This window comes from Maniola hyperantus, chromosome 16, assembly GCF_902806685.2.
Source record: "Maniola hyperantus chromosome 16, iAphHyp1.2, whole genome shotgun sequence".
Taxonomy (NCBI): domain Eukaryota; kingdom Metazoa; phylum Arthropoda; class Insecta; order Lepidoptera; family Nymphalidae; genus Maniola; species Maniola hyperantus.
In genome coordinates, this window is record NC_048551.1 from 10,113,413 (window position 1) to 10,135,166 (window position 21,754).

The window sequence follows — 21,754 nt, forward strand, 5'->3', positions numbered from 1 at the left end:
GCCCGAATGCAGAAGGATGTTGGAGCGAGGCTCAATAATCGAGACTTTCACCTTCGGCGCGGCGCGCAAGGCCGCCCGTTCCCCGACCACTTCCGCGCCACGCGACCGCGCGAGCGGCGCGGCGCTGCCGTCATTTGACAGCTATAGTGTGACGTTCGCAATCCAATCCAATCCAATCCATCAGCCTGTTTGCGTCCACTGCTGGACATAGGCCTTTCCAAGAGCGCGCCACCAAACGCGGTCCTCGGCCTTCCTCATCCACACGCTTCCCACCACCTTCTTCAGGTCATCGGTCCAGCGGGCTGGAGGTCGTCCCACACTGCGCTTACCGGTAAGCGGTCTCCACTCCAGAACACGTCTGCCCCATCGGCCGTCGGTTATGCGACAGACATGACCTGCCCATTGTCACTTCAGCTTGCTAATCCTTCGATCTATGTCAATCACGTTCGCAATGATTGGCTGAAACTCAGCTAAAATGCAGGAGCAGCAAGATTAGGTATCAGTAATTCAACCGATTATAACATTTGAGATTGTATGTGAAAATCACATCTTTCAATCGATCATACTCACAGAAAGAATATTTTATCTGTGATCAGACTTTTGTGAAATTGTATAGAAGCAGGCGTTACTTTGCGGAAGTCCATGACACACGAGTAGATATAAAGACCCAGAGGGGAAGCTTCATACTAGCGGCTGGCTGTAGGTTCACTCACTCAAGCGCTGCTCACGCACACCACGACGTGTCACGGACGCTCCGATGCCATCGAACTGGGCGCAAACGGAGCGTCCGTAACACGTCGTGGTGTGCGTGAGCTAGTGTGCAGCTTCCCCTCTGGTCTATAATACCTACTCGTGTGGTCTATGATATGCAATGAACCAAAAACTTAATTTGCTGTAATCCGCTGAAACAGTTCGAATCTGTATGATTTACCATGCAGCATGCGAAATGCACTGCCCGCCCTCCCACTGCGTGGTGGTGGTGCGTATTGCTTGCTGAGTGGCTGGTTTTCCTGCATGGTTAGCGGTGGGAAGGCGGGCGGTGCATTTCGCATGCTGCATGTTGCATTATACAGATTCGACCTGTTTCAGCGGATTACAGCAAATTAAGTTTTTGGTTCATTGCATATTTTGCGAAATTAAGTATGTACCAATGTCAAAACTCACAATAAATACTGTAGTTCCTAAAAAATAATGCCTGGTAATTGGTAGTTCCTCTACAATCGTACCTACTAAGAAATTAAGTAATAAATGGACCAATAAGTATCATAGGTAACTCGATTATATTTTTCCCGTAAAGAAGACCAGGATTAAGCGTCTCCCAAGAAATAATATAGGTCATAAACATTCAAGAGATAGATACGAATAACATCTATTAGTATAGTAAAATACTAATCTTAGGAGTAGAAGATTAGCCCGTTCAAACAGACACAGACAAAAAATTTAAAAACGTGCTATTTAGTTAATGGTAGGTACAGTTCAAATAACCATATAAGCTAAGCTTAATATGAGGTAGTTATTTCGAAATTACAGACAGACACTTCAATTTTATTTATTAAGTAGGTATAGATATAGATTAGTATAGATAAGTACTAAAGTCAAATGTCCTAGCAGGTTCCGCATCTTTTGCCTCACGACAAGACTCGTACCTAGTCGCAATCCGGAACCTGACTTTGCGTTCTCATTACGTCACAATTTGCACAATGTCACAACTGTAAGTGTAATGTCCTCGTAACGTAACTAGATCAGTGGATCATATTCACCATAATATTTTATTTTTAGCTTTTAAACTATCGTGAGTGATATTCGTTGATCTTCATCATCGTGAGCAACCCATTGCCGGCTCACTACTCAGAACTGGTCTTATCTGAGAATGAGAAGGGTTTGGCTAATCTACCACGCGGGCCAAGTGCGGATTGGCAGATATTTTAACATAAAAATATGTGATGGATAAACTCACGTATTAGTCGGAGTATGCCCGACTAGTACTAGAAAGTACGTCTAACATTCCTATGAGTTAGCCGGGTTGTAATGTTGTACTGAAATCTATTACGCCCTAAGGGATGTAATGTTGTACTGAAATCCATTACCTCAATGTAATTTAAATTTAGAATATTCCGCACCCGAAGCAAATTCTGCTCCTTAGTTTTTGGTTAAAGCTGCTACTGCTGTCTCGCTTCGACGTATGATGGAGTCCCTCTTACTCACCATAGCCTCATAGATTATTGAAAACTAGGAAGTTTTCAATAATCTATGAGGCTATGGTGAGTAATACCAAAACTATCTCCGAAACGTTGTATTGTGGTGTTACTTATTGAAATTAATTATTTATTTAATTTGAAATAAAAATGTCGAGTGACAAAAATAGCAGCAGTAATTTAACTCCGAAAACTATTAATGCTCAAAGTGTAATAAACGAATTGCGCCCAGAAACTTCTAAAGACAGATAGAAAGGTACTTACCTATTTAAGCATACGAAGATTTCGATTTTATTGCCTTGCGACTTGCGAGGTGTGAAAAGTAGACTATTGAACTGGGGGGTAATACTGTCTTAGTCTTGGGCGCCCCTACACCCCGCGCTTCACTCAGCGTTCTAGATGTAACACCCTCGCTACGCTCGAGAGTTAATCTAAAATACCTCGTTAAGCTTGGGATTTATCCCGGCGCCTGTGACGTAAGATGTTGACTAATCTACTATGCATCCCAGAAATGGTCGAATACGTTGTACTCAATATATTGTTTGTACCACCTTTTGTACCTGTACTCGAGCAAATAAAGGTTGCAAGGAGCAAACTATGATTATAACAAATGGTTTAAAAAAACGAGAAAAATGATGGAAACTTTGTATTTTGGCCGACTTTTACGATTCATCTTACGTAATTTTCACAACGCCAAAAGTTCACAACTGTACCTACGAGTAATGACCGTCTTTTGGAACATAAATGACGAATTCTTATGTAATTAAAGTACTCGGATTAATTCGGATTGGAGTAATTCGGATTAGGATTTAGGTTTCTGAAAATCCCGTGGGAACTGTTTATTTTTCCGGGATCAAAAGTATGTCATATGTTCTTCCCCGGGATGTACGCTAACTCTGTACCGAATTTCATCAAAATCGGTTAAACTGTTGGGCCGTGAAAAGCTAGCAGACAGACCGACAGACAGACAGACACACTTTAGCATTTATAATATTAGTATGGATAGAATGGATTATGTGTATTTTTTTTAATGTTTTGTTTAATGAGTTGCTTTATACTATCTTTACAACAATAGGTATTGGTATTGACCACCTATTAACCAACTAATTACATAACTTTTTTAACTGATTAGGTAGATACAGTAGGTATGCGGCAGAAAATAATGTATATCGACCTTTAGAATGAGATTTCGGCTTTGTAGAGCGTTGTCTCTGTCAGTCATACTTATGTGACGTTTTGTCGGTCTCAACGACCGAGAATGCTCTACAAAACCGCTATCTTTTTCTAAAGGTCGATGTTCATTATTTTCTGCCGCGTATTGTAAGTACCTTTTTCAATCAAAAGCAAATCATATCATGTAAGCCTATTTTAAAGATGCATAGAAAGATCAAATTCAAGACTCAAGACTTTGTCCACCAGTTCGGAAATCGGGTTCAACTTTCAGAAATTTAGTTTATAGGTTAAGTACTTAAAGTTAGAATAAGAATAATTAAAATTTCGGCGTTCGTCGTTATTGCAAAATGTTACTGGGTTGTTGCGATCTCATAGTTTAATTACGTAACAAAGTGTCACAAGTTTCTCGTTCAATGTGAAATTGTTGAGTTTAAAAATTAAAAACACTAAGTAATCTAAGCAATTTTAAGTTTGAATGTGGACATGAATCACTCAAAATTACCTATTAAGGGCGTTTGTGCATTCATTCGTATTCGGTTCGTATTTGTATTTTTATGTAGGCAAAAAAACGGATCGCCGTATTTTTGCTTACATAAAAACACAAATACGAACCGAATACGGATGAGTGCACAAACGCCCTTATGCTGGAAGAAGCCTACCCAACCCACCTATCTTTTTAGGGTTTTGTACCTCAAAAGAAAAAAGGAACCCTTGTAGGATCACTTTGTTGTCTGTCTGTCTGTCTGTCTGTCCGTCGTGTCTGTCAAGAAAACCGATACGGTACTCCCCGTTGACCTAGAATCATGAAATTTGGTAGTAGGTAGATCTTGTAGCACAAGTAAAGGAATAAATCGGAAAACAGTGAATTTGTGGTTACATCACAAAAATAAATGTGTTCATGAACAAATAACTAGTATTTTTAATTTTCATAGTAAGATAACTATACTAAGTGGGAAATAGATTTTTATTTATTTTTATGCATAATAGTTTTTGATTTATCGTGCACAATGTCGACTCGCACTTGGCTTGTTTTTTTCTAATAAAATTAGCATGTCCAGTTAGTTCCCATCCCTAAATCGCGCAACGCGTGTTATGAAGTTTTCACTTTAAAAAAAACCATAAATCGGTGTTATAATAATGACCTAGATATAAAATCTTTTCGCCAACTAGGTATAACTTCCAAGGTTTCGCATTGAAGGCCTTGAAGTAGTTTCGTCGCATAGAACAAAATATTTCTTGTGTGATTAAAATTTCTCTGAGAACGCATCGTGCATACAACAATAGATTGGATTTGAATGAGAGCCAAGCAGCAAGTAGCAGCTGCCGACCCTCGGATCGCCATGTCCGATCGTGCGTGAAGGTGCACCGCACACCGCACACCGCACACCGCACTCCGCACTAGGTACTTTGCTGTAAGTAATCTATATTATAAACAGGTAAAAGTTAGGTTGTATGTAATCTTCGGAACTAATGATCCGATAATCCGATGAATCGTAATGGGTGGCTATGACACGTCCGCCTCCTATTCGGTCGGGGGCTCGATCTCGGGCACGCACCTCTAACTTTTCGAGGTTTTTAGGGTTCCGTACCTCAAAAGGAAAAACGGAACCCTTATAGGATCACTTTGTTGTCTGTCTGTCTGTCTGTCTGTCAAGAAACCTACAGGGTAGTGAAACACTGAAAACTACAACCTACTGAAAACCGTGTATTTAGGGTTAGATCACACAAAAAAAATTAAATTGTGGTCATGTACTAATAATCAGTATTTTCAACTTTCGAAGTGAGTGACTATATCAAGTGGGGTATCATATGAAAGGTCTTCACCTGTACATTCTAAAACAGATTTTTATTTATTTTTGTGCATCATAGTTTTTGAATTATCGTGCAAAATGTCGAAAAATACGACTGTAGTACGGAACCCTCATTGCGCGAGCCTGACTCGCACTTGGCCGGTTTTTTAAATTTATACTTAACCAGATGCTCGCGACTTCGTACGCGTGGAATTAGGTTTTTTTTAAAATCCATAAATCCAGCGCCTCACTGTGTTTGATGTCGTCTGTCCACCTAGTGAGGGTCTTACCACACGAGTAGATATCTCTACTCGTGTGGTCTTACAACGCTGCGCTTTTCGGTGCGAGGTCACTATTGTAGCACCTTGGGACCCCAAGGTCAATCGGTTTTTTAATAAGTAAATTAATCAGATTTTTACCAAAAGTTCTCATTTTGTTTCATATTCAACAAATCTTTTTAATTTCTATAATTTTTATATTCATAGGTTTTTGAACATACGTTTTTGCAATTACCTACCTTCTTATTTTGGGCTCACTCTACGTGCCTATTGCTTGCTTGGTTGCTTGCTTATCCTGCATGCTTAGCACTGAGAGCACATGACTAGATATCCCTACAGAGGGGAAGGTTTCTAACAACGTTTAACATCAGAGTCAGACTCGCGCATTCATGGTTCCGTACTACAAGCGTATTTTATCAACATTTTGCACAGTAAATCAAAAACCTAACGCCTAAAAATAAATAAAAATCTGTTGTACAAGTAAAGCCCTTACATTATATGTAATCGTATCATATATAAGTTACATATGATACCCCATTTGGTATAATAAATTTACTTTGAAAATTGAAAATAGCAATATTTGTTTATGAACACATTTTTAATCTTTTTCTTGTGATGTAACCACAAATTCACAGTTTTCAGATTTTTCCCCTCATGTGTGTTATAAGATCCTTTCTGCCATGATTCTAGGTCAACGGGAAGTACCCTATAGGTTTCTTGACAGACAACAAAGTGATCCTACAAGGGTTCCATTTTTCCTATTGATGTACGGAACCCTAAAAATTAAAAAATATTGTATAGGAATTCTATAATATCTACTCGTGTGCTGAGAGGGCGGGCGTTGCACATCGCGTTGCACCGGTTATACCATACAGATTTGCTTGTTTTGGCAGATTATAACAAGATATTCCTTGTGGAATATTTAAATCGACATTTTCCGGGAAAATATATCAGCCACAAAAATAGTAGGTATGTCAATTTACCGGCAATAATTTGAAGATACTACTGTACATACAGCTGTTTAAACCTAAATATATAAGAGGAAAAGGTGACTGACTGACTGACTGACTGATCTATCAACGCACAGCTCAAACTAATGGACGGATCCGGCTGAAATTTGGCATGCAGATAGCTATTGTGACGGCATCCTCTAAGAAAGGTTTTTTGAAAATTCTACCCCTAAGGGGGTGAAATAAGGGTTTGAAATTTGTTTAGTCGCGGGCATAAGCTAGTTAGAATAAAAATAAAAATTTAATAACCTAATTAGCCTGCAGGAATGTGGTTGTCCTATTTCATGTAGTGATGTAGAGGCAACCTTGAATAACAATCGAGCAATCACGATCATACATCATTCGCGCGAACTAGTTTCGGTGTTCACTTCATTATGATTCAGTTAATCATTTATCAACTATCTTTGGATTATTTACACACGTTTAATTTATGAACAACTAGCTGATGCCCGCGACTTCGTCCACATGGATTTAGGTTTTTAGAATCCCGTGGGAACGTTTGGGATAATAAAAGGTTGAATTTTCAAAAATCCTTTCATCAAATTTCAGCCCAATCCGTTTATTAGTTTGAACTGTGTGCATTGATAGATCAGTCAATCACCTTTTCCTTTTATATAACTACTTATTGTAATAAAATTGCATAAGTAGGGTATGCACATGCAGCCTGCATACCTGTGCAATTTTTAGAAAACTCACAGATAACTCTGAAAAAGAAAGAGCGTAACGAAGAAAGCTATAAAAACGGTGGGGGTGATATTCAAAAAATTCACTCGCAATGAAACTAATCATAGAATAAATACTTAATTACCTACTTGTAGGCATTACAATAATTTGAAAAAAAATGCAAAATAATATGCAGGCTGCATAGTGCATATCTGTGCAATTTTTAAATGAAACTTTACAGGGTAATTAGACAAAAGAAAACTCACAGATAACTCTGAAATAGAAAGCTTAGAGAATATTAAAGCTTATAAAGGTCTAGAAACTGTGGGAGGGTTATTCAAAAAGCTCACTCGCAATTATACCTATCTTAGTATATGTAAATATTAATTACTTATAGCCCTTATAGGCATTACCTACAATAATATTGAAAAAGAAAATTGCATAGATATGCACTATGCAGCCTGCATAGTGCATATCTGTGCAATTTTTAAACGAAACCTTGCACGATAATTTAGAAAAAGAAAACTCACAGTAATTCTATAACTAAAAAAAGAAATTGTAGGTACCGAATATTAAAGCTTATAAAGCTCTAGAAACTGTAGGGTGATATTCAAAAAGTTCACTCGCAATGGTATATAAATAAATATTTACTAGGGATTGCAATAATATTAAAAAATAAAATTGCAATTAAGTAGGTACCTATGCGCTAAGAAGGCTGTACAGTGCTTGTGCAATTTTTTAACGAAACTTTAAACGGTGATCAGACTAAGAAAACTCACAGATAACTCTGATAAAGAAAGCGTAGATTAAACTTATAAAGCTCTAGAAATTCAAAAAAAGGTCACTCGCTATAAATATAAATGATTAAAGGCGATGGATTACAGTAAATATAATGAGGTATCCTTTGCAAAGGGCCGAGTCGCTCGTGTAGGGACTGGGGTGGTTCCCTGCGCCATCTAGCTTCCAAACGCTTCTGAACGTTACTCGAAACTAGGGTTGACACCTCTTTATTATATGTATTAATTGACCCAAACATTTAAAACCAAGTTAAAACTTCTAATGAATATTTATTCTTTTGACATTTGCTACATTTTAGCAAATATGGTTGACTTTGTCTCCAGAACATTGCAGGGCAGTTTGGAACAGTTATTATTCTTTAATCAATTCAGAATTGATTATACAATAGGTATAATGAATAATTTCTTCTTCTCCCAATACGTATAATAAGTCATAATAAGTACAATATGAATTTGGTCTTTTTGAAATAAATTGTGAAGAACTAAAGATATCTAATTGTTTCAAAAATATATCATAACCTAAGCGCTCAGTGACTACTGGCGCTTGAGGAAGAGCTAAATTTTTTAAATTCTTTTATTTAGGTACAAGTTAGCCCTTGACTGCAGTCTAAGATAGAAGCGGGTTAACCTGGAAGGGATATGACAGTTTTTATTAAACCTTTGGTTTCCACACAGCATCATACTGTTCATTTTGGTTTCTTGAGTGTCGCTTTGTGCTATGATGATTCTATCACTTTGACCTCGGTAGCTAGTGGCAGCCCTATTCGAAAGCCAACATCGCGCACTGTTCCGCCAGTTTGGCGCGAGAAGCCCGACATTGTACTCGTGTGGACTGGCCCTAGTTCAGTTATGTAGTGTGCTTCTGTTTGGACAAGTGTGAACTCGATTGTTTCTTGTGTTATACCAGTTGAGAATGGCATTATGTTTGAATTAGGCGCCTTTATAAATACTTGAGTGGACTTTACAACTTTTTGGACTTGGTGCAACATCACTTTTTTTCTGTAACGGATTGGATTGGGCCGTTTTCTTTGTAATCAAAAAGGTAACTGTCACTTATTTCTTTTTAAATGTTACTTCATTTCAGCTTGTTTTATCGCTACTTGTGAACATTTTTTGTAATGCTAAAAGAATTAATGTTTATTGTATTATAAGTGCAAATTGTTTAGGCACTTAAGTTTAGATATACGTACAAAATAAAACCTCAATTTGTGTTTTTTGTACATCTAAACATAATTTCAATTAAAAGCGTTTATAAATGAATTTTGTTAAAAAGTTAACCCTTTTTTTGTCTATAATTTTTTTCTTTATCTAAATTACCCTGTTAAAAAGCGTTAACTTTTTAATATGGTATCAGAGCTTTAGGGGTTTCTTGTATTAAAAAAAGTTGATGAAAATTCTTGAAACTCGAAAGGTCCTGAATATTTCAGTCTCGCTTTCTGAACATTACCGAACCGCCTACTCCTGACCTAAGGCCCTTTAGATATTAATAACAGTTTAAATAAATTACTAGCGCGAATGGAATTGCTTTAGTTACGTAGGTATATCAGACTAATTATTCAGATTATAAAATAATAATTATGTAATAATTATATTATGTTTTACCTAATATCACTTTGCCTCTATGTTACAAATTCTAATCAGTATAAAATTTGAAAACCTCAAAATATCGTAACAATAACTTTGGCAGTTTTAAAGTTTATTTTTGATTGATTCGCAGATTTCTTGCAATTTTTGCTTTAAAGCTTTTTTAGTGCTTACTTTTTACTTAATAGAAATTAAAACATAGATCGACATCTTAATTCTATACTCATCTAGTTATCTACCTAATGTATTTGTTAAGGTCATTGACAACTTGTTATTTTTTTTTATTACCGCCACGTCTGTCAATTTCTACCTGACCCTACTTCGCTCGAGCAAAGTGATGGCGGTCTCATTCTCGCATGGGCGTAGAAGCGTGCGGTTAAAATCCCTATTCCGAGATCGGAATAGTGATTTTATGCGTCAACGTTAAGGTTGGGATGAATGATCATAAAAAAATGTTCGTTCCGTGCCTTATGCAGTCTCTTCTTTATGATGAAACTTATGATCTTTGCATTGCGATGATGACCGCGTTTGTTATTAAATTACTAGCTGATGCCCGCGGTTTCGCCCGAGTGGATTTAGGTTGTTAAAAATCCTCTGGGAACTCTTAGATTTTAGCTCTTAGAGCTAGCAGACAGACAGACAGATAGACAGACATACATACTTTCGCATAAAATAATATTAGCAAAGTCAAAGCACCTACTTGGTGCTTTGACTTGTTCTTTCAAACAAGAAAAAATCAATTAGAGTAGAGAGAGATTAATTTCTTTGTTTAAGTGTAATTTTTGTTACTGACTCAATTGATAGTTGACCCTAGATATTACTTAATAATTACTTATAAGTTAAAAACAAACATTTAATTTTGGGAACTAAGTAGGTATGTATGTAGTATTATTGTGTTACTTAATTTTAACAATCATGAGCTTTAATCGTAAAATACAAGAGTAGAGATTAATTGGTTTAAAAGTATTTTTTGTTACTTAATTGCTCGTTGAATCTATATGTTACTTAATTACATATTTCAGGTCTGTAAAAACAAGCATTTACGTAATTTAGGAAACAAAAAAGTATTAAACTTAAACTACTTCTTACTTGTGTTACATAAGCTTAATTATCATGAGTTTTTGTTTATATTAGAGAAGAGATGCCACTCAATAGAGGTGGTGAGGTGATCTCGCTAAATGTGAACAAAAGGACCAATCGTGCCTTAGTTTCAGTCGGCATCAAATTGACGTGGGCCCTCGATTTTCTTTGTCTGGCAATAATATAGCTATATCAATAATTTACTGCAACTCTTTGTAAAATACAAGTAAAAATAAAGTTTTTTATTTAAGTAAACTTTTAAAAGTGCTTTTGAATCGTCTAGTGAATCGACCACTAAGTTCGGACTATCTTGTTTTACCAAGAACTCTTGTTTTGTTTATAGACAAAGTATGAAAAAACCCGTTTTCGTACAAATCAACTTTTATTACACCTTTCTGGCGTCTGGGCCCATAACCTAAGGAAACTAATTTATTGACGTAAGACGATAAATATTGTTTAAATGATTTACTTATGAAATGAAGGCAATAATAGTTATTATAAATCAATGGTAAGAAATATAAGGCATTAAAATATAATGGATGGCAAATAAAAAGTGAAATTGACATTGACAATAACGGTTGTTAATTTACAGAGTAGCCCTTGACCAAAGACCAGAATATTAACTATGATTAGTAGTGTAATATAACTTAGCTTATTGTTGTATTGTTTACTAAAAAGTTGATTAATTAGTAAAGATATATATTCTTATGTATTAAGCTGTATTTGATGTATTGAGGTATGCACCTCTATGGTCTTTAACTCATATTCATTGCCGATATCTATGTAGTAAAATTAAGTGACCTATTAATTGCTTAAGGTTATTTTATACATAATGATACGACTATTTTTATAGTTCAGGTGTACAATATACTAAATTATAGTTTTTATTTCTATTATGCGATTATCATTATATTTTATTTCTATTATGCTTAAGTATCAAGAGTTGACCAAAAAGCCGAAAAAATCTTTGTGATAAGGAAAATACTATTTTTAAATCGGAGAGTTACGATATTAGTGTTAAGTGATTAAAAAAATAGTATAAGTGATCAACAATTGGTACTCGCCAGGATCAGGTTAGGATTTGATGTTAGTTAGTGGTACATTCGATTTTTAGTCGTCTCGGGTAATAAACTAAGAGAAGCTTTAGGTTCAAGGTCGATCGTTAGTTATAATGTCATCACTACACGACCATAATTAATAATGATACAGTAAATATATTAATGCGCCATTTATTTAATAAAATAGCTTAAATGGTCAACTAATGTTTGATTGAACCCATACACAAAGTAAAAACAAAACACAAAACTTAGGCCGCGCTTATGTGCACCTGGGTTGCTCTCCGCGGCCTTTATGCCAAAATAAATAAAGCCTAAATTGTCATCAGATAGACGTTGTGCGTTGTGCCTAAGCAGCAGACGGATTGCAAAATTATTATTTTAAATTATGAAGTCCTATTTCCTTAATCGTGTACAAGGAAACTGTTTTTCCCTTTCCTAGTGAATTTTCCGCGAAAATCGCTTTATGATTACCCACCAGTCTAGGTGCGAGGAGGAGGAAATTTATTTTTGTTTCTCCCACCCTTAAAAAGAAGGAGATGGACGGAATTATTAGGACTTATTATAATAATTAGGACCGACTAAACATTTAGAATAGGCTACATCTATAAAAATAATATACAGAGCTAAGTCGAGGATATTGGAATATTATCGTAAATTTAACTATTTTAAAGTAAACATGATAATAATATGTTAAGTATATTATCTCTTTTACTTTTGTGGTAATGGTCGGAAAATAACTTTAACAATGTAATTATATTACCGTAAGAATTACGTCATATTATAAAGATAGTGATATTATTGACAGATAGACGGTGTATAACCACGTCCAGTACCAATTTGAGTGACAAATAAAAAATAACTAGTCAAGTGCGTGTCAGAAGTCAGAACTGAGAACACGCATAAAGTAAGGTTTCGTAGTCATGCAAGTTGTTAAAGCCTTTGAAGATTTCGAAAATGGTAGTTTTTTTCCCAAAAAATGTCTAAGAAAGCTCTCGGTGACTTTAATATATATGTTCAACTACGTATCACTTGAGGGAGTAAACCACGATATTTATTTTCGACCATAGAGTAAAGTAATACACTGGAAATAGAGAGCCTTCTCATAAGATTTTAATGTCACCCAAATTCCTAATGCAAACCTAGCACCATCTATTAGTTGGTCACCTACAACTGTAACTGTATACATACCTATAGGTATCTATATACATATATACCTACTATACCTATAAATAAATAGGTGGTACCTACTACGTGCATTATATAGGTAAACCAAAACCACAATAGACCTTTGACTTTACAGTGTTTTATTGAGTTTCAAAACAAGTATTAATTTAACAATAATACTTAATTTATTAGTGAATTGAAAACAATAAAACACTGAAAAGTCAAAGATCCATGTGATTTTGGTTTATCTATTTAATGCACGCAGTGTAACAGGACCACCTTTTTATTGGCACCTTAACTATTATAGGTTCATTGGAATAACAACACTGATTGTGATTTACTTTTTATTTTTATTATGTCTCACAGATCACTAAATGTTAATTTCACGAGAAGACGAAGAAGAAACCACTCGACTCGACTTTTACCTTTCGCCAAAACAGAAAAAACAAAACACCATGCCGATTCAAAACACAAATGGCAGCCATTTGCAATCTCTGACCATAGAGTAAAGTAAATCAAGCAATACTTTAGTTCAGGTGACCAACTAATAGACGGCGCTAATAAAAACTACAATAGGTGATAATAAGCGACTTTCCGGCCCCTGTTTTCGACTCCCGCTGCTATGTCCATAAATTGTTATTGCAGTTGCCCGTTTTTTTTCAGTAAAACGAATTTTTAATCACAGGTTGAGTCCATTTTGCAGAACATTCTTACTCTAGAAATATGACATCTCACAGCCCACGAGCAAATTGAAAACTTAGAACTGTTGTTCCCATAGCATCATAATATTATGCATTTCAATAATTATGAAGACAAAACTTTTTAATGTTTTTTAAAAATTGAATTCTTTATTGAAAATATAAGATCACATGGTAAAAATAGAAACATTTAAGATGGCATGAAGCATGGCAGTGCTCTTCATAGTTGAAGTACATAATAAGTATAATTTAATATTTTTCATACCGTTCCCGCATATTCGTTATCAAAAGAGCACGAGATAGCGGAGTTCAGTGGTAGTTAATAGAATATCACGGCCTTGTATCGCGGCCGATAGGCGTGGTCAATTACACACCGGTCTAGGAATATCATTATGCACATCCAACTACAGAATTTAGAATAGATGTGGTAAACCGTGCAGATTTATGATTTTAAGATAGTTTCCTATTTAGGTCTGAGTAACTTCTGGATTAAAAAACAAAATACAAAGTGGTCCTTGGCCTATTGGGTGAAGGCGCTCTGGGCGTGATACACAGAATAGACGTAGGTTTGAATCCAGCCGGTTACGCAAATTTAGATACATAATATTATGTACATTATATTCAATATTATTAAGCGCACAGGTGACTTAAAGGTTTAAAAAATGAAATCCCTTATAAACCTTTTGTTTTTCTTTAGATAAATATTAGCCCAGATAATTCTTGCATTACCTCTACCTCTTAAAGTCAAAGTCATTTATCTAAAATAAGTACCATTGTACACTTTTTGATTGTCAATTGTAGGATCTGTATGGGAATGGTGAATTCATTATGAAATCTCTTTAATCGAATCATAGATACGAAAATTCCAGGACAAAAGCTAGACTGACTGAAATTTCAACCATGGGTAAAGGCATTGGTTATAATAGAGAAATTCGGATAGGGTATTTGGATTTTCATACATGTACTTTTGATCTATCAGTTAAATAGTTAAAAAATCATCATCTAATAAAGGTTTTGATCAATCAGTTTAGTATTTTTGATCATAGGTACTTAATTGTATTCAAGTATATTTTGTATTCCTAGATTTTTTATTCTTAGATTTTTGTAAATTGCTTTTAACAATAAAATCATACTAAGAAAACGAACTCTATAATCTATTTATTATATTTTTACGCTCGACTACAGTTCACGATCTTACCTGGCTATGTAAGTGAAAGTGATGTTAAAAACGAACACTCCACACAGGCGAGAAGGCACTGACTGCCTTAATTAATATAGTTTCTATTAGTTAGGAAAGCAAGCAATTTTCCTTTTTTCAATTATTAAAAAGAGCAACCGCCGAGTTTCTTGCTGGTTCTTTTCGGTTGGAAAGGCATTGTGATAAGTGGTAGATTAACTTGACGATTCAGAAACACTAGTAAAATAAATAAAAAACATTTTATTCTATTCTTGCCGATCACCAGGGCGTTTCTATAATCATTCATCACACCACATCAGGCGAAAAATTTCATTTAAAAAAGGCATTACATGAGGTAAACTAATAACACTTACTAGTTATATTATGTACATAAAGGCCATTTCCCGATAACAATTTAAATACTACACGCAGTCAATATTTCCCGAGAGCGTCGCGTCGACGGCACACCATTAGCTGTGATATAAAGGCATTGGGCCATGTCCATTGTCTACTGCGGCCTATAAACTTTATGGGCGTTTGAACACAGCGAGCAATGTATATTGGGCATTATAGAGCTATTCGATTAGATGGTGTGAGAAATTGTTTGCTAACAGTGGTTAAAGTACTTTGTTGGTTTGAGTTTGATTGGTATAAAAAACATTGAATAGTTTCGTTGAAATTATTATAAAAAGTGGGTTATAGGTGATATGATCTCTTAATCGTAACTATATTTAAGAGGTCGTGGTACGTATTAGTTATTACTAACCCAATTAAAAATAAATCATTTTTTTCTGGCAGTACATAACTGTCAAGTGCCAAATGCGATTAAATTCTTATTTGAAATGCATAGTGCACTTTGCTATAATTGTGTATACCTACTTACATACATAATACTATATAATATAGCGTACGTCTAGTTCTAGTTGAAACTTGAATCGCCCTAACGTAGCAGGGAGAAGTTACCTACGTTTGTCTAGAATCGATTTACCTACCTACCAACTAGTGTGTAAGTATCTTAATTCTAGATAGATGCCTAATGCAAAATTTGCAAAATTGTGTTGGTGAGTACTAAAATACACTAAGTACGACAAGGCTCTTTTGGCACTTGAATGACATTGCCAGGGGCGTAGTTGTAGAACAAAGGCTGCCAGCTAATAAAAGCTCCTCAATAATTGTAGGGAACATATTGAAAAAGTCCATGTTGAAAATCGAGTAAGTTTTATCTAATTTTATCTGAATGAGAAATTGGGAAAGCCGTCCTTGTTTTCAGTGATATATAGTTAGGCTTACGTAACATAAAGTAGGTAAGAGGTGCATACCTAGTTCCCCAAATTACTTTTTGACAGACTTTTAAGGTTCTATATAAACCTAAATTCAATCAATTTAATTAATCTGCACTCTAATTTGAGTTTATGTAAATTTTTATTATTTAAAAGAAAAAGTGAAAGTACCTATTATAAATATTATAAAGTAGTGTAAGTGAAAGTATCTACTTAAGTAGTTCCATAAATGAAATGTTAAAAAAAAATATATACCTATTAAGTAATATCTGGTATAGGTACAACTCTTCTACTCTTAAACAAATTAATCTGTACTCTATTACACAAAAGCTCACGCTATTTTTTCTTATCTAAAAGAACGAGTCAAAGTTTTTACTTAAGTAGTTCCATAAATGAAACGTTTTTTATTAAAAGACTTATTAAGTAATATCTAGGTTCGCAATCAATTAACAATATGCTTTTAAGTAAATATATTATAATGAAATACTTAATTTATCTTTTTGTGCTGTCTGTACAAGTATAACTTAACTAGAATAAAGCTGCCTATTGAGAGCCAGAGCTTTGCGAGCTTTGCAATTTTCTTTGTCACGTGCCGTCACCAAACTTTTGAATATTTTTAATTATCTATTATGTAGGACGCCTATTTATCAAAATGTTTTGTTATAAAATAATGCATTAACTAATGTTTAAAATAAGTTGTGATTATGATGAACTAATTTCATTAAAGTTAGATTTATAGTGACATCATCACCATCATTATCAACCTAACGTCCACTAAGGTTCTCAAAGGTGAGTGAAGTCCGGCAGCGCCTGCATGCTGATGATGCATGCTGATGATGCATGCTGATGATGGCAATGATGAATCAACTCTGCTTGGCTGACATTCTCTCACTATTGGCAAAAATGCACAATATCAATAATGCCATAAATTCAGCCAATTACAACAATAACTGTAAGGTGATGACGACCTCCCTGGCGCAGTGGTAAGCGCTGTGGTCTTATTAGTGGGAGGTCCCAGGTTCCATTCCTGGCAGGGATTAGGAATGTTATAATTTCTAAATTTCTGATCTGGTGGGAGGCCTCGGCCGTGGCTAGTTACCACTACCTACCGGCAAAGCCGTACCGCCAAGCAATTTAGCGTTCTGGTACGATGCCGTGTAGAAACCAAAGGAGTATGGGTTTAATAAAAACTGCCATACTCCTTCCAGGTTAGCACGCACCCACCTTAGACTACATCGTCACCTACCATCAGGTGAGATTGCAGTCAAGGGCTAACTTGTATCTGAAAAAAAATACTAAATTTTGAGACCCCTTATGTCTTAGATACTCATATTATATTAAATAGCTATAAAGTTACACAATATGGGGGGGGTCTATCTATAAACAGTTAAATGGCTTCCTCCTTACTTTTTGGTAAAATACCTCAGTCTTGGTTAGGGTTGCTACTTGTCGAAGAATCAAACAGATACAATAGAAAACTGAAGATTTTTTCGTTTCGAAAGAAAAACCTTTTTCCGTAACCGTCCATCCGACCGTCCGTCCGTTCGTCTGTCTGTCCTAACATTACGACGACCGCGACCTAAACATAATATAGATAATATAGGTATTATTTTTCATCTTTAGTGGTGGGGTTATTTAGCGCCATCTATGAAAATTTTATCGAACGTTGCCCTGAAACTTCCTCATTATTGAATGCGATTTTATACGAAAGTTCAAGACTACCTATGTGGGTGGTTACCACCTTTGACATTTCTATCGCTTGCCATCCTTGCCATAGTTAATGGCGTGTTACTTTTTGCAACCTTTTATTAGCTTCATGATGTGTGTTTAGACGATTTTCTGCTTTTATTTTTTTACAGGCAATGCCTAACCCCTCCATCACTTGTCAGGGCAAACGGAGGGATTATGTGGGGCTTGCACCCGCTAATACGTGTGTTTGTCCCTCAAACGGACTGGGACTGGCGGTTGCGAGGGTATCACTTTTGTTATAGCTTATTGAAGTTAGTCTAATGAATTAGACAATATTTGACTCATCCGATGTCACGCGATCTGTGGCGGGAAGCCATCTTGAATCGATTTGTATAAATACCGGTGTTTGAAGGTTTTTAAGCCAGTCTCGTTCCGACTCGAGACTCAACGACTATTAAATACTTTTGTGTTTAGGTCGATATTTTGATTAAGTGGTTACAATAGCAATTGTGCCCTAATCAAGTTAATATTGCAGTATTACTTTAGTAGTATTCACCGCGCCCCCGGGCCCCGCCAGGGCTTGACCCGCCACCAAATGACAGGCGCGGGCGGATCCCATCGCTAACCTCGCTGCTACTAAATCCGCGCGACCGGACCACGCACGGCGCGCTACCTCTTGCCCTGTTTATAGTTCCGTTGACGAACGCAGACGATTGTCCCCTGAGTTATAAACAACTAGCTTATACTCACGACTTCGTCCGCGTGGACTACACAAATTTCAAACCCCTATTTCACCCCCTTAGGGCTTGAATTTTCAAAAATCCTTTCTTAGCGGATGCCTACGTCATAATAGCACTCCTATCTGTACATGTAGTACAAGATTTTACGTCTCACCAAACGTTGCTAGAATTCGAGAGTCGAAACACAATAACATCAAAGTAAAATGGACCTAAAGAGCCTTGAATTGAAGTCAAATATTCAATGCCACTGATTTTAATTTCGCAATGTTTCCGCTTGGAGCGCTGGCTGTAGAAGTGTAGACAAACTTGAGCTTTAAAACAAGGCTTTTAAGATCCAGTTTACTGTAACGCGGAAGTATTTCGCCTCTCGAATTTGGTTTAGTTTGGTGAGACGTAAAATCTTGTACTACGGGTACTGCTCTGCAGTCTGCTTGTCAAATTTCAGCCCGATCCGTCCAGTAGTTTGAGCTATGCGTTGATAGATCAGTCCACGGACTAGATATTCCGTTATCTGTGGATCAGTCAGTCAGTCAGTCACCTTTTCCTTTTATATATAATATAAAGATTAGGTAATTAATAGAATAGTGTTTTATATACAATAACTAGCTGATGCCCGCGACTCCGTCCGCGTGGATTTACGTTTTTCAAAATCCCGCGGGAACTCATTGATTTTCCGGGATAAAAAGTTGCCTGTGTTAATCCAGGGTATAATCTATCTCCATTCAGCCAAAAACGTCCAGTAGTTTTTGCGTGATTGAGTAACAAACATCCAAACATCCACAATTTCACATTTATATAGTATTATTATGATTATGATAATTATTACATATATAATTTCTCAAACAGTTGAATTCGGAAGCTGTTTCCAAAATGAAAACAGACGTATAGGCACAGAATAATATAATAGTACTATGGTATAGGCAGGTAGGCACTTACGCCATTTCCATTCGACGAAATTCGGACACAAGGGTCGCTCGGTCGTTGTACCGACGCGACGAAAACCAGAATAATCTGTACCCGTAGTATAAAATTTTACGTCCCACCAAACGTTGCTAGAATCCGAGAGTCGAAACACAATAACATCAAAGTAAAATGGACCTAAAGAGCCTTGAATTGAAGTCAAAAATTCAATGCCACTGATTTTAATTTCGCAATGTTTCCGCTTGGAGCGCTGGCTGTAGATGTGTAGACAAACTTGAGCTTTAAAACAAGGCATTTAAGATCCAGTTTACTGTAACGCGGAAGTATTTCGACTCTCGAATTTGGTTTGGTTTGGTGAGACGTAAAATCTTGTACTACGAGCCCAATACGAATACGTTCCGCGCTATAATATTATGTTATTATAATATACCTAATAGGGCTGCCACCTACTTCAAGGTGCTGATTGTACCGTTACGTCATACGTGTCGTAATCCCACCCCTATGACACCCCTCTATATCAACCGGTTTGACTCAAAAAAAAAACTAAGAAAAACTGATTTTTGATAATGTACAGGAGCTATTAAAAGTAAAAAAAATATTTACACAGCTCAAATTACTGGACAGATTGGGCTGAAATTTGGCACACAGATAATTATAATGACGTAGACATCCTCTAAGAAAGAATTTTTGAAAATAAAACCCCTAAGGGGATAAAATAGGGGGTATAGTCCACGCGAATGAAGTCGCAAGAATAAGCTAGGACTTACCGAAAAAAACCGGCCAAGTGCGAGTCAGGCTCGCGCAATGAGGGTTCCGTACTACAGTCGTATTTTTTCGACATTTTGCACGATAATTCAAAAACTATGATGCATAAAAATAAATAAAAATCTGTTTTAGAATATACAGATGAAGACCTTTCATTATGATACCCCACTTGATATAGTCACTCACTTCGAAAGTTAAAAATACTAATTATTAGTTCATGACCCCAATTTAATTTTTTTTTTGTGATCTAACCCTAAACTCGCGGTTATCAGAATTTTTCTCCAAATGTCAGCTATAAGATCTACTTACCTGCCAAATTTCATGATTCTAGGTCAACGGGAAGTACCCTGTAGGTTTCTTGACAGACAGACAGACAGACAGACAGACAGACAACAAAGTGATCCTACAAGGGTTCCGTTTTTCCTTTTGAGGTACGGAACCCTAAAAAAGTGCTAACCCTAAAACCAGATGTTCATATTATCTTATCAAATATTCGAAGTAGGTATTTGAACTTCAAACTAGACTTTAGAAAAGTCTGAATTACTGAGTTAAACTAATTAATACTTATTTAATTTTCGATTGACTAACGATAGCTATATCTGCGCTTATCTAAACTTCACAGCAAAGCATTTTGGTATATTGTTTGACTTCTTCCTGTTAATCTTAAAATACCAGGCTATGCAATATTATCATAGAACTTTGACAAGGCTTTTTATATCAACTCTAAAGCTCTCTCAAAATCACTGCTATTATAAAATTATTATGGTTAGTGTTTGTATGTTAATTTTTTTATAGTATATGTTACGCAAGACAAAGACTAGAAACTCGATTGAGACGATTCTCTTCAATCCCTAAGTAGGTATGTTTTATTCAGTAATAACTTAGGGTTCATAAGAAAGCTCAGAGTCACTCAGCGGGCGATGGAGAGAGCTATGCTTGGAGTTACCCTACGTGAGCAAAACAGAAATGAGGAGATCCGGAGAACTAGAGTAACGAGTTGCGAAGCTGAAGTGGCAATGGGCAGGGCACATAGTTCGTAAAACCGATAGACGTTGGGGTCCCAAGGTGCTGGAATGGCGACCTCGCACCGGAAGACGCAGCGTTGGAAGACCTCCCCACTAGGTGGACGGACGACATCAGACGAGTCGCAATGAGCCGCTGGATTCAGGCGGCGCAAGACCGTGGCGTGTGGAAGTCCCTACAAGAGACCTATGTCCAGCAGTGGACGTCAATTAGTTGATGATGATGATGATGATGACTTAGAGTAATAAATATGTATTGCTCCAAATTAATCAAAATCGGTTCTCAAGAACTGGAGATATACAAATTGAGCCGGATCTACGCGGGAAAAGCCGAAGGACAGAGTCACAGACAGAATATATAATATACATTACTTGAAAGTTTTACAAGTAGATAAATTCTTTTAAAGGAGTAAGTTCCTTTTTAACCGACTTCAAAAAAAGGAGGAGGTTCTCAATTCGTCGGAATCATTTTTTTTTTTTTTTTTTTTTTTTTTTTTTTTTTTTTATGTATGTTCCCCGATTACTCGAAAACGCCTGGACCGATTTTGAAAATTCTTTTTTTGTTTGAAAGGGTATACTTCAAAGTTGGTCCCATTTCAATTTGGTGAAGATCTGATGAACATCTTCGAAGATAGATACTGGAACTCCTCAACGGATAAGAGTAAATTGC

The 21,754-nt window shown here is 36.1% G+C and overlaps 1 protein-coding gene across 2 annotated transcripts in view; it reads left to right on the plus strand.

Moving 5' to 3' along the window:
• The window catches only part of LOC117989324 (uncharacterized), a 116,740-nt gene that overhangs the window by 82,931 nt on the left and 12,055 nt on the right, over nucleotides 1-21,754 (plus strand). The window contains exon 1 of one of the 2 annotated variants that reach the window (XM_034976670.2): nucleotides 8,714-8,948. The exons of the other annotated variant lie outside the window; for it this stretch is intronic. The gene's annotated coding sequence lies outside the window, so the exon portion shown is untranslated. Of the gene's footprint in view, nucleotides 1-8,713; nucleotides 8,949-21,754 lie in introns of those variants that run through there. 2 annotated transcript variants of the gene reach the window in all.